The sequence below is a fragment of the Spinacia oleracea genome, chromosome 3 (genome assembly GCF_020520425.1).
Source record: "Spinacia oleracea cultivar Varoflay chromosome 3, BTI_SOV_V1, whole genome shotgun sequence".
NCBI lineage: Eukaryota > Viridiplantae > Streptophyta > Magnoliopsida > Caryophyllales > Amaranthaceae > Spinacia > Spinacia oleracea.
Genome location: NC_079489.1, coordinates 4,106,760 through 4,119,470, shown reverse-complemented (window position 1 = coordinate 4,119,470; position 12,711 = coordinate 4,106,760). Strand labels below are relative to the sequence as shown.

General features: G+C 34.0%; 1 long non-coding RNA gene across 1 annotated transcript; it reads right to left on the bottom strand.

Annotated features, from left to right (window-relative positions):
• Positions 1 to 309: 309 nt before the first annotated feature.
• Positions 310 to 3,087, bottom strand: LOC130470621 (uncharacterized). The gene is made up of 4 exons (XR_008931337.1): positions 2,645 to 3,087; positions 2,315 to 2,552; positions 1,590 to 1,654; positions 310 to 600 (listed from the first exon to the last, which is right to left on the bottom strand). It is a non-coding gene; the product is annotated as an uncharacterized lncRNA (long non-coding RNA).
• Positions 3,088 to 12,711: the final 9,624 nt, after the last annotated feature.

Genomic DNA, 12,711 nt, shown 5'->3' with positions numbered 1-12,711 from the left:
TTTCGAAAAGAAAGAAAAACGTACTTAATTCACATAAACGAAAAGTTTCGAATAAATAAGTTAATTTCGAACTTAAATAAGAAATATTAATATACTTTCAAACAAAATAAAATGAATTTGGTCCCCCAAAAAAAAAGTACGCATTTTTGAACGATATAATGAGTAGGAGCTCAATTCTAGGAAATTCGTTTTAGAAAACTAGCTAGTCTAGGCGCCTAAAATCATTGAAATAAAACCATAAGCTCTGATACCACTTTGTAACACCCCGACAATTCTCTCTTTTCTAAAATACCTTTTAATATAAAATATAGAGAATTATCAAGGCATTATCGCCCGTGTGAAAACGTAACGGCTTATTCAGAATTTTGCAGCGGAAAACATAAAACTAATTTGAGGTTTATAAGTAATTGATTACAGGTTTAATCCCAAAAACCAATAAACGAAAATAAGGAAATACGAATAGTACGACAAGTTTCAAATCCAAGTTAACAAATTGAATCACTTAACTAAACAAATAGAACTACAAGCTCTCTAATCCCGATCCCAATGATGCATCATCTTCAAACCTGTAGATGGGCAACGCTTATTGATCCTTAGAGACTGCTCACCAAAGATGGGTCATCACAGGATCAATAAGGCATAGCCATGATCAACACACACAAACAAAGCACGTAATCAGCAAAGCTGAGTACTACATACTAAAACAACAACAATCCTAGCATGATACTATCAAACTGACAACCCTAACATGATACTAATAAATATAAGTAAGGGCAGACAAAACATAATAATTTGACGACCATACTTGACTAGACTAAGCTAGACTTAATAACCATAATATTATTTTAGTTGAAATAGACAATGGACCGAGTTGTCCAACCAAAAGTCTTCCCCAAGGAAGACGAGGTACGGGCGCGACTCCGAAACCTCAGTGACCTGCGATATCGAGGAACGTTTGAATAAAAATAGAACACGGTGATCAATCCGGTCCCAGAAAAGGCCATGGGCTACCACCATGAACCCCAACTCCTGTTTGTCCGTCACTTCAGACGTGCACAGTCTAAAGCTATTGCTATTCAGTTTCACTTTACATGATTTACAAATTGACACCCTGTTATGACTCAACAATCACATAAGGCATGCAACTCACATTTATTTATAACTGTTTTTATCTTGGAATTGAGTAAGTGATCACAAAGGCATCAAACAAGACTCATTCCAATTAACTTCAATCTTTTCTTTAATACTGATCAACCCCTGTATATGGGTATAAGGTTTCAACTTACTAAATAAGGTCCTCCGCCCTTATAAAGTAGTGAAAAGCTAAAAGGGAACAACAATTAACTGATCTGAATTATATACTGAATAATCTAGTGTTCCCAACCCAACATGTTTGCATCAATCTTCCATACTAACATGTTATAATCCTCAAAATGCAATAAAGGTTTAATACGTTCATCCAACAGTATCAAACATGCAATTTCAACCTGACTAAGTTCATCAATAACATTAACATAACCAAGTTCATCAACAATTCAACATGGTTTCAACAATTAGCACACATTCCAAGCACACAGGTATGTACGTACCTTGTGTAAACAAACTGATAGGCCACCTTAATACTTTCAAAAGTCGTCTAAAGAGAATTCTCCTCCTAAAACAACCAACAAATAATCCCAATCAATTTCTAATCATTGGCAACCATAATAAAGCATTCTAAATGCATCCTAAACATATTTAGAACATTCCCCAATATCGAAACTTAATTAATTAACTTCCTAGAATAGTGATTAATTCCCTAACGATCCCTAATTATCATAAACTCCAACAAACGTTCCTTTCTAATTTTCCAGCAATATTAAATAATTCAAAACTTGCTCAAAATATATTCAACATCCTTAAGATCATAAAAAAAATAATAACTTTAATAGGTATAATCATTCTATTATGATTTTAAACATAATAAAACCTTAAAAATTCATGCTTTAATAGTTTAAAATACTTATTTAACCAAATTAATAAATCTGGAAATTAAATTTGTTACTTAAACATAATATGAAATCTGAAAATATACTTTAATCATAATAACTTGTAATTTATATTCAATAAACACGAATTAAATCACTAAACTAATTTAAAACCCTAACTTACATATTAATCAACCAAAACTGAAATTAATTAATTTACAATATCAATATCAAATCTGAAAATTGTAATTTAACTATAAAGATTAATAATTTAATTCAAGAAACTTAAATTAAAATCAATAAACTTAAATCAAAATATTTAAATAACTTAGGGTTTAAGAAATAACCAAAAGGAGAGGAGGAGAGAGACTGCCGGCGAGCAGGGGCACGACAGCGGTGGCGCAGGCTGGGCGGCGACGCGACTGGGCGGCGCGATTAGTGTTGGTGGTCGCGGGTGATTGAGCAAGCAAGAAGCAGGAACGTTGAAGGTGGCTGCAATCTCGTGCGAGCCAAGGAAGGAGGAAGGAGGGAGATCGACTGGGCAGGGCCGCAGCGGCGGTGCAAGCGGTGCTGCGGGTGGTGGTGCTGGACCGACGACCAAGCAAAACGTGGTGAGGAGGAGCGAAAAACAAGAAGAACAAAAGGAAAACTAACGAGAAGAGGGAGGAGGAGAGTACCGGACGTCGAAGGGCGACGGTGGCGCGGCAGCTGGTGCGGCGGCTGGTGCGGTGGCTGGAGAGGGATGAGAGGGTTTGTGAGTTTGTGTGCTTTGAGAGTTTCACGTGAAAGGAGAGAGCAATACGTGAGACTTCATGAGGGTTTGAGAGGAGAGAGAAAACAATAGTGAGTAAACTTTTGGGGTTAGTTGGGGCTTAGATATTTTATGGGCTAGGAATCTAATTGGGCTAGGATTAGTATTTAGTTTTAGAATTTGAATTCAACACTGCTTAGGATTGTTTCCTAATTTCAATCGAACGGAATTTCATAATTCAAATTCGTTTTAACTTAAAATTCTAAAATCATTTTCGATTTCGTAAATCGTTGAAAATATTAAAATGTAATAAATAAATATACGTTAATTATATATTTATTACTAAAGTTCATAAATTCTATTTAAATATAAATAATATACGTTAAAATATATTAATAAAATTTATAAATTTACGGGGGATTACAAATGCATTATAATAAAACAACATTTATAACTTGAAACTTTAATAGTTCTCATTATCTTTCATAAAACCTTCATTTTACTTGGTAACTGACAAGCTAGCCTTGCGGGACGTCTCCCACCTTGCGATAGTCCTCAAGGAGCACTCTCCCTTGTTGGACATACGCCCGTACCTAAATAGTTTCTCTTTTAGCTTGCGGTAACCCTCAAGGAGCACTCTCCCTTGTTGGGTGTCCCGCGGTACGGCGGTACGTGCACGACCTAGAAATAGTAACCCCACTAACTGCCAGAACCGATTACACTTTTATTTATCATGTTTCGTATCTTATTCGTAACTCATCATTCTTATAAAATCATTCATAAGCACATTTGAATATCATCATGCATAAAACACACTTTATAAACACAATTCATATCCCACAATCCTTTAAACCACACTTTATAAACACAATTCATATCCCATCTCTCAACTGATTATCATCCTGCTCTGCATTAAACTTGCACGAATTCACCCAGAATGGAGAATACCCTCGACATATGTTTACATCGATTTTGAGATTATCATCATCTGATTCTAGTCCAAGTGTAATCCAATAGGGTAATAAAGATGCTTTAATCCAATAGGGTAATAAAGATGTCCTTGTATTAGGATTAGATTGAAGTCTATTCTCATGTGACGGATTAGCTTAATTTTAGGCATTCCAACTTCTATTCTATACACACACAGGGCGGTGGTGCGGGGCGGAGAGGGGCGGTGGTGTGGGCGGAGAGGGGCGGTGCGGTTGTGTGCAGGTTTTGGCGGTTGGTTGGTTTTTTTATTTTTTGGAACCCTAAACCTACCTCCAAGTATATGATTATTGACTACTCGGTGTCTCCGTATAACCTTTATAACATGTCCCCTATATATAAAGACTAGATTTAAAGCCCGTGCGATGCACGGGTTAAATACATTTTTTGAATTTTTTTTTTTTTTTTTTACTTTAAGCGATAGTTAAAATAGTGATGGTTTTATAATCAATGAGTATGACCATTTAACGGGTCTTTATTTATCTATTAAATTTTTAAAAAATTATCTCTTATCTATTTTATTTTCCTCTTATTATCTATTATCGGTTCTTATTTTTCTCTTATTATCTTTTACTGAGTTTTATTCATCTTTATCTCTTATTACCTTTTACCGGGTTTTTATTAATCTATTTTTAATTTTCTCTTATTATCTTTTACTGAGTTTTATTCATCTTTATCTCTTATTATCTTTTACCGGGTCTTTATCTTTTAAAGAGTTTTATCTCTTATTATCTTTTACCGGGTCTTTATCTTTTAAAGAGTTTTATCTCTTATTATCTTTTACCTTATTTATCTATTTTTATTTTTTAATAAATCTGAAATAATATTATTATTTGATGACATGGAAATCATATAAAGTCATATATTTATAACTATAAAGAAAAAAAGAAAAAAAAAAAAAGAGAAACTTGATACGTAACACATCAATAATTAATCTTGATGGGTTGGTACGGTACCGAAGTACATTTGCAGTTATAGAGTTTTAAGCTTCAGGCTCGAGATTAATTAAGAACCAACATTAGCACTAAATTAAAATATAGCCTTAATAACTACTTAAAAAAAAACATCTAATATCTAACTATCCATGATATTATAGCGATCTTCGGACTGGTGTCTTTCTACATGTAGGCTTGCAACCTCTTTTCTCTCCATGCTCATCCGTGCCAGTCACAAATATGACTTTCTTTTCCATCAACCTCTTCAATAATCAACCAATCAGAGCAACCATAATTCCCATAAATCAATTATTGCACCCTCATAAAACCATAGCATGTCATTTCCACGTTAAATTGGAATGAACATTACCAGCAAGTTTTATCGAATTAAAAAAAAATTGTGAGCACTGCTATTAATCCTATACAAGACAGACAGTGAAATATTATGTTACACGCTCTCTTTATTCTGCCTCAAATACTCGTTTGGCCGTGTCGGATACTCAAGAGTCAAGATTCGTACATGGGTACGACACTTAAACACATCACTTTGGACCAAAACCACGCAATTGCAATAAGATGACAGTGTAGCACTTTTACTCAAGTATAAGCAACATGGTAAAACATCCCTTAGTAAATCCAATAGTTATAGCAATGCGAACACTTTAAACACATCACTTTGGACCAAAACCACTAAATTTTCGTAAGATGACAATCTAACACTTTTACTCAAGTCTAAATAACATGGTGAAACATCATTAGTAAATCAAATAGTTATAGTAATGCGATCCCCCACCCCATCTTGGCAAGCCTCCAACATAGTGAACAATATCCATAAGGTTTAATAGGTACATGAGAAATAACATTTCTAAAGCTCCCATGATTTCCTTCCGCCTGTAAGTCTACAACAATTGTTTGGCGAGGGTTGAGATTTTTAATGTGAGGGTTGAGATATATATACAAAAAGGTGGAAGAAGTTTGTGGAATCTATCTTTATCATATTAAGTAGTCTACCGTGACAAGACCTCTAACATTATTTATTTATTTAATTAGTTAATAACTTAATTATATGCGATGACGTGGAGATCCTACGTGGACGCTCTAAATGATCTCCAAAAAACTCCCCTTTATATATATAATATTAGATTGTTGTGGGCCAATATTGGTTCTAGTACTACAAAGTACAAACCCTAGCGAAACTTGTTACGTGGAGGACAAGAAAAACAACGAATGGGCAATAAATAACACAAGGGAGAATGCTTAAGATAAGAAAGAGTATCCCTTAAGGAATACCAAAGAAAATCTGATGTCCATCTAAGTAGATGAGCACACAAGGGAGAATGTGGATACCAATCTATTATTATATATCAATACCTCAATACCTAGTATTTAAAAAAGATAACCATCTCTATTTTGGACACGTAAGCAACACCGTTATGAAGTCACGTGGCGGACACATAAGCATCACCCCTTAAAAGACATGTGATCAAGCATATATTAAAAATAAAGAAAAAAAACCAAAACCAGCCCAAGGTATTCTTCATCTTCTTACTGTCAGCTCTGCAGCTCATATATTATACTTCCCCCGTCTTTTAATACTCGCAACGTTTGAACTTTTGCCACTATTCATATAATCTACTTTGACTATTCTTAGTGCTTTTTATATAAGATAAAAACATAGTCATGTGGGATCTTGTTAGATTCGTCTCAATGTATATTTTCAAAATATTAACTTTTTATAATTTTTGCATAAAGAGAATTTAAGATATAAATGATCAAAGTTGTGCATTGGCATGCGTGAAACTAACAAACGTTGCGAGTATTAAAAGACGGAGGAAGTATATACTAATTCAAGTTTAATAAAAATAATCATATGTTTCGTTAAATAAGGTACAATTTTTTATCACTTCCCTTTGCAGTTTGATTTGAAGTTAGCTCGGGTTAGTTTTCTCTACACTGCTCAATATGTATAGTTCATAGAATATTTTGTAATATTATTTCTCCATTTTAAGGGTGTGTTTATTTACCCGATTTTTACCTATTTAAACTTATTAGAACCTTATTTTAGTCCGAACTTATAAACCCGTGCAGAGTATATGAATTTATTAGTATGTAGTTCAAACCAGTGCCTAAATTGTTCAATACATCATTTATAGATTTATCAAATATTTATATATGGCTTGAAAGTTGAAACCATTTCGATCACCATAAATAATTAAAAGTTATATGACATCTATCCAAATCGAGTCTGGATGCTCTAGTGCTTTAATAAAACTCTACAAGGTGAATTGTATCTAAATCATACATTTTAAAATCAATGGTTCATATTGATGAGAAAAAATAAGGGGAATTTTGGAAAGACAATATATGAACCATTGTTTTTTCATTCAATGGTTGACATGCTCAAACTCTACGTTGTAGAGTTATTTTAGAACTCTATAGGATCCAAAACCATCCAAATCAATACCTAGTATTCAAAAAAGAAAATCCAAACTCCCCTCACTTTGCCATTTGGCTTTTTCCATCAAAGTCCTTAGTCTGCCACATGTCATTTCTATTTATAAAGGGGAAAAAACCAAAGCAGCGAGGAATTGTTGCACAATTTCATACTTCCTCAACCTACAACCATTATGTATTCTTAGTCCCTTTACCTTCCCCTTCCTAAACCTTCAAATTAATTAAATTTATTCTCCACTAAATTTATTCAACCATTTAACATCTAAATTAAAAAAAAAATCTTTAATTAATTTAATTACTCAATTCATTACTTATTACATTTATAGTGTTTGAGGTTTGTGGGGGTTACAGATTCAATAAATGAGTTTGGTATCTTATGGATTTCAGTTTTCTCCAATATTTAATTGGCCCAAAAAGAGAATTGGAATTATTCATTATTATCCCTTTAAATGGCAAGAATCATAATTGTGGGAGTTTATGTTCTTAGTCTTCGACATTGTTGATCTTGAAAATTCATTCGGTTATTTAGCTTGCGTCTATTTAATCGGTAAAATCTCCTCTAGTTTATGTTTTTGCTTAATTGGTTGTAAATTTGGTTTTTTATTCTGCCTATTTAATTTGATTATCATAATTTCTACAATGTATTTATCTTAACATTGTTCACTATTGCCCTGATTGTGTATCATGTAATTGAGGGTCAAAATAATATATACTCAAGTAGCATAGTCGGATTAGCCCTGTGTTCCCTTCCTCTTCTTCCCGCCTCCTCCCACCCTTCAAAAAAGCAGCATCATGTAATTGTATCACCACCTTATTTGCGGGCGCCTCTGGCAACTACCTTTGCTGCTGCTATTCTCCGTAACTTTTATTTTGTATCGACTTTTTTGGCTTTGTCTGTTGGGATTTTTTGTTAGCTTTGTTTTGGTGTTGTTTTAGGCTAATTAGTTTATACCCACTTCATAATCATACTTGAAATTCACATAGTGCTACATAAAATTCTGTTGGAACATGGACGGACCTGACAGTAAAAGGTCTTAAATTTGGATGTTTGTAAGATGAGATTTTTTATTAAATGATGATTTTCTTAGGAAAACAACATAAGAATAGCATAGTTATGAGTTATCAAATCATTGAGAAGGGGTTATGGAGATAAGTTTAGGGGGTCTCCCTTTCGACGTAGACTTTCATCTGTCTGATTCACTTTTAGCCACTGGCTTAATCAATGGTTACCTACTGTTGTAAGTAATCTTTCCCCGGCTCCATTTCTTTGGTGGTACTTGTGATTAAGGCATGTCCCTAATTTGGTGGTTATTTTTTTGTAGTTATCGTTATGCTGCTGAAGCAGAACCACAACAGTTATTTCATATATTTCATATATTATTGACTCTAATATGTGGGTTTAATGTTAGAAATGTAGTCCGAAAAGCATGATAACAATATTACTAACAATTCGTACAAAATAATGTTATTATAAGTATGTAATTTTAACACTTTTGGTTTACTACATTTCCCTATGTCGTATGTAAAACCCGTGCCTTGCACGGGCCAGAAGACTAGTTATATACTAAAAGAGACACCAGGAATGACACGTGTCATTTCCTGGTGCGATTTTTCCCGCGCCAAAATGTTTTTCTATTTTTTTTACTTTAAAATAAATAAATTACATTACGTTTTTTTAGGAAACTAAGATAAAAATATATTTTAATTACCATAGATATGTACTGCATAATATATTATTGGAAGAAAGCTAAATCAATATTATTTTTTCCTTTATGATATAATTTTATTTATGTAATATTATAACTTTTTAATCCGATAAGAAATATAAAAAATATTGATAAATGAACTTCTAATGTTAGTCTAATATTATTAATAAATACATGGTAACAGGTAAGTAAGAATGTTAATTAAAATAATAATACATGGTAAGTAGACTAACATATAAGTTTATTTATCAAGATTTTATTCAATTCAAAATATGTTGTATTTGACTAACTCGGTTATGCTTTTCGAAAATTAGTCTCCAGTCATTCGGGTTTGGTTAACGTTGTTAGATCGTTCTACATACAAGTAAACGACTATAATTTTTAACTTTGCATAGTAATATGCAAATTTAGTTCATTGGAATATTTTTTTTACACAACTTTAAATTTATGCTTTTTCATATATTCTTTTTACTTTCATGTTTTCCTAATATCACAGGTCTTATAGTTATGAATTGTTTTAGTAGTAGTCGCGCGTTGTACGGGCCCTAAACTAGTTCGACACTATAGAGGAGTAAGAAGGAGGTCATGGGGGAAGTACGCAACTGGGTTAAGGGGCTCAATCAAGAAAGGAGCTCGAGTTTGGCTTTGGGCCAGGCCGGTCCGAGGCCCGACTCGATCTGGCACGAAAAAGGCACGGTCCAACATGAGCACTAAGTCGTAGACCGTGAGTCGGGCCTGTGCCTGTAACACCCCGACAATTCTCCTTTTTCTAAAACAACCCTTTTTATAAATATAACTATAGAGAATTATCAAGGTATTATCGCCCGTGTGAAAACGTAACGGCTTATTCAGAATTTTGCAGCGGAAAACATAAAACTAACTTTTAGGTTTATAAATAATCTATTACACATTAAGTCCAAAACCAATTAACTGAAATAAGGAAATACGAATAGTACGACAAATTTCAAATTCAAGTTAACAAATCAAATCACTTAATTAAACAAATATAACTACAAGCTCTCTAATCCCGATCCCAATGATGCATCATCTTCAAACCTGTAGATGGGCAACGCTTATTGATCCTTAGAGACTGCTCACCAAAGATGGACAGGATCAATAAGGCATAGCCATGATCAACACACACAAACAAAGCACGTAATCAGCAAAGCTGAGTACTACATACTAAAACAACAATAATCCTAGCATGATACTATCAAACTAACAACCCTAACATGATACTAATAAACATAAGTAAGGGCAGACAAAACATGATAATTTGACGACCATACTTGACTAGACTAAGCTAGACTGGACTAGACTTTATAACAATAATATTATTTTAGTTGAAATAGACAATGGACCGAGTTGTCCATCCATAAGTCTTCACTAAGGAAGACGAGGTACGGGCGCGACTCCGTAACCTCAGTGACCTGCTATATCGAGGAACGTTTTAATAAAAATAGAACACGGTGATCAATCCGGTCCCAGAAAAGGCCATGGGCTACCACCATGAACCCCAACTCCTGTTTGTCCATCACTTTAGACGTGCACATTCTAAAGCTATTGCTACTCAATTTCACTTTACATGATTTACAAATTGAGACTCTGTTATGACTCAACAATCACATAAAGCATACAATCCATATTTGTTCACAACTGTTTTTATCTTGGAATTAAGTAAGTGATCACAAAGGCATCAATCAAGACTCATTCCAATTAATCCAACATTTCCTTTAACCATGATCAACCCCTGTATATGGGTATAAGGTTTCAACTTACTAAACAAGGTCCACAGCCCTCATAAAGTAGTGTAAAGCTAAAAAGGGAACAACGATCAATCGATCCAAACCAACATATATAGAATAATATAGTGTTCCCAACCAACATGTTTGCATCAATCATTCACACTAACATGTTATATTTCTCATAACAAAATGTCTGCCCAATATGTCCATCCAACAATATTAAACATGCAAATTCAACATGACCAAGTTCATCAATAATATCAACATAACCAAGTTCAACAACAATCTCAACACAACCAAGTTCACCAACAATTTCAACATGGTTTCAACAAATAACACACATTCAAAGCACACGGGTATGTACGTACCTTGTGTAAACAAACTGATAGGCCACTTTAACGACTTCAAAAGTCACCCACAAAGAATTCTCCGCCTAAAATAATCAAGAAACGTACCCAAATCAATTCCTAATCATTGGCAACCATAACAAAGCATTCTAAATGCATCCTAAACATATTTAGAACATTCCCCAATATCAAAACTTAAACCTTTGATTTCCTAGCATCATAATTATTGAATTAGTGATTGAAATTCGTTGAAAACTCTTTGCAAACATCGTACTTTAAATTTTCAGCAATATAACTAATTTCAAACTACTCCAAAACATAATTAACATTCTTAAAATCATAAAAATAATAGCTTTAATAATGTATAATCATTCTATTATGATTTTAGAACATTAAAACCTTAAAAATCCATGCTTTAATAATTAAATTCCTTATTTCAATTCAACTATGTAATCTGAAAATTAAATTATCAATTAAGCATAATGTACAATATGAAAATCTAACTTAATCATAAAAACTTATAATTTATATTCATGAAACATGAATTAAATTAATAAAACTTCATTAAAACCCTAATTTAAACGTAATTAACAAATATGAGAATAATTAAATTAATTTCGACAACATATAATCTGAAAATTAGTAATAAAATCATAAAAATCATAAATTTATTCAATCAAAACATAAATTAAATTGATAAAGTATAATTAAAACATTTAATTACTTAGGGTTTAAGAAATAACCAAAAGAGAGAACAAAGAGCGGCGGCCAGAGGGGAGAAGCAGCGGCCAGAGGGGAGAAGCAGCGGCGTGGGTCGTGGTGGTCAGTGGTGGTGCAACGTTGAGTGGCCGTCGCGCTGGTGGTGACAGCGGCAGAATTGTGTAGCAAGCAAGGAGGAGGTCGAAAGAGAATAGAAAAACGAGAGGGAAGAAAAGGGGAGCACCGCCCTGACTGAGACGCGGTGGCTGATGGTGTGGGCGACGGAGGCGGCGGCGCAGCAAGGCAGCGCAACAACAACGTCGGTCGGTGGTGGAGGCTGGTCACGAACACACAAACAGAGGTTAAGGGGAGAGCAAGAAGCGAAACAAAGAGAGAAGAAGAAGGACGAAAGAGGTAAGAGATTTACCGACGACGGAGGGGCGGCTGAAACGCCGGTGGGGTGGCTGACGGCTGAGAGCAAGGAGTGGAGGCTTGAGTATTTTGCAATTCACGTAAATCTTGAGGAGAAGGAAGGGTTTTGTTTTCCTGCTTTTGTTTTTCACGTAAATTAGTTTTGGGTAGGGGTTTGGGTTCCTTTTTGGGTTTTAATGGTTTGGGCTTTACCCAACTGGGCTAGGAGTAGGATTTGGGTTGTTGAATCCAAAATGGTTAGGATTGCTTCCTAATTTCAATCGAACGGAATTTCGTAATTCGAATTCGTTTTAACTTAAAATTCTAAAATCATTTTCAATTTCGTAAGCCGTTGAAAATATTAAAATGTAATAAATAAATATACGTTAATTATATATTTATTACTAAAATTCATAAATTCTATTTAAATATAAATAATATACGTTAAAATATATTAATAAAATTTATAAATTTACGGGGGATTACAGTGCCACATTTTTGTTGGAAAAAACACGAGAAGGTACGACACGACTCGATCCGACACGAAAAACCACGTTAAATTTAGTAATATTAGACTTAGGCATGACGAACCGGCCCGGTTCCGCACGAAAGCTCGTGGGCCTGAGCCGAGCCTGGGTCCTGTTTAAAACTTTTCGGCCCAATCCGACCCACATCCATCTTTACCTGTATACAAAGGCGGAATTAAGGG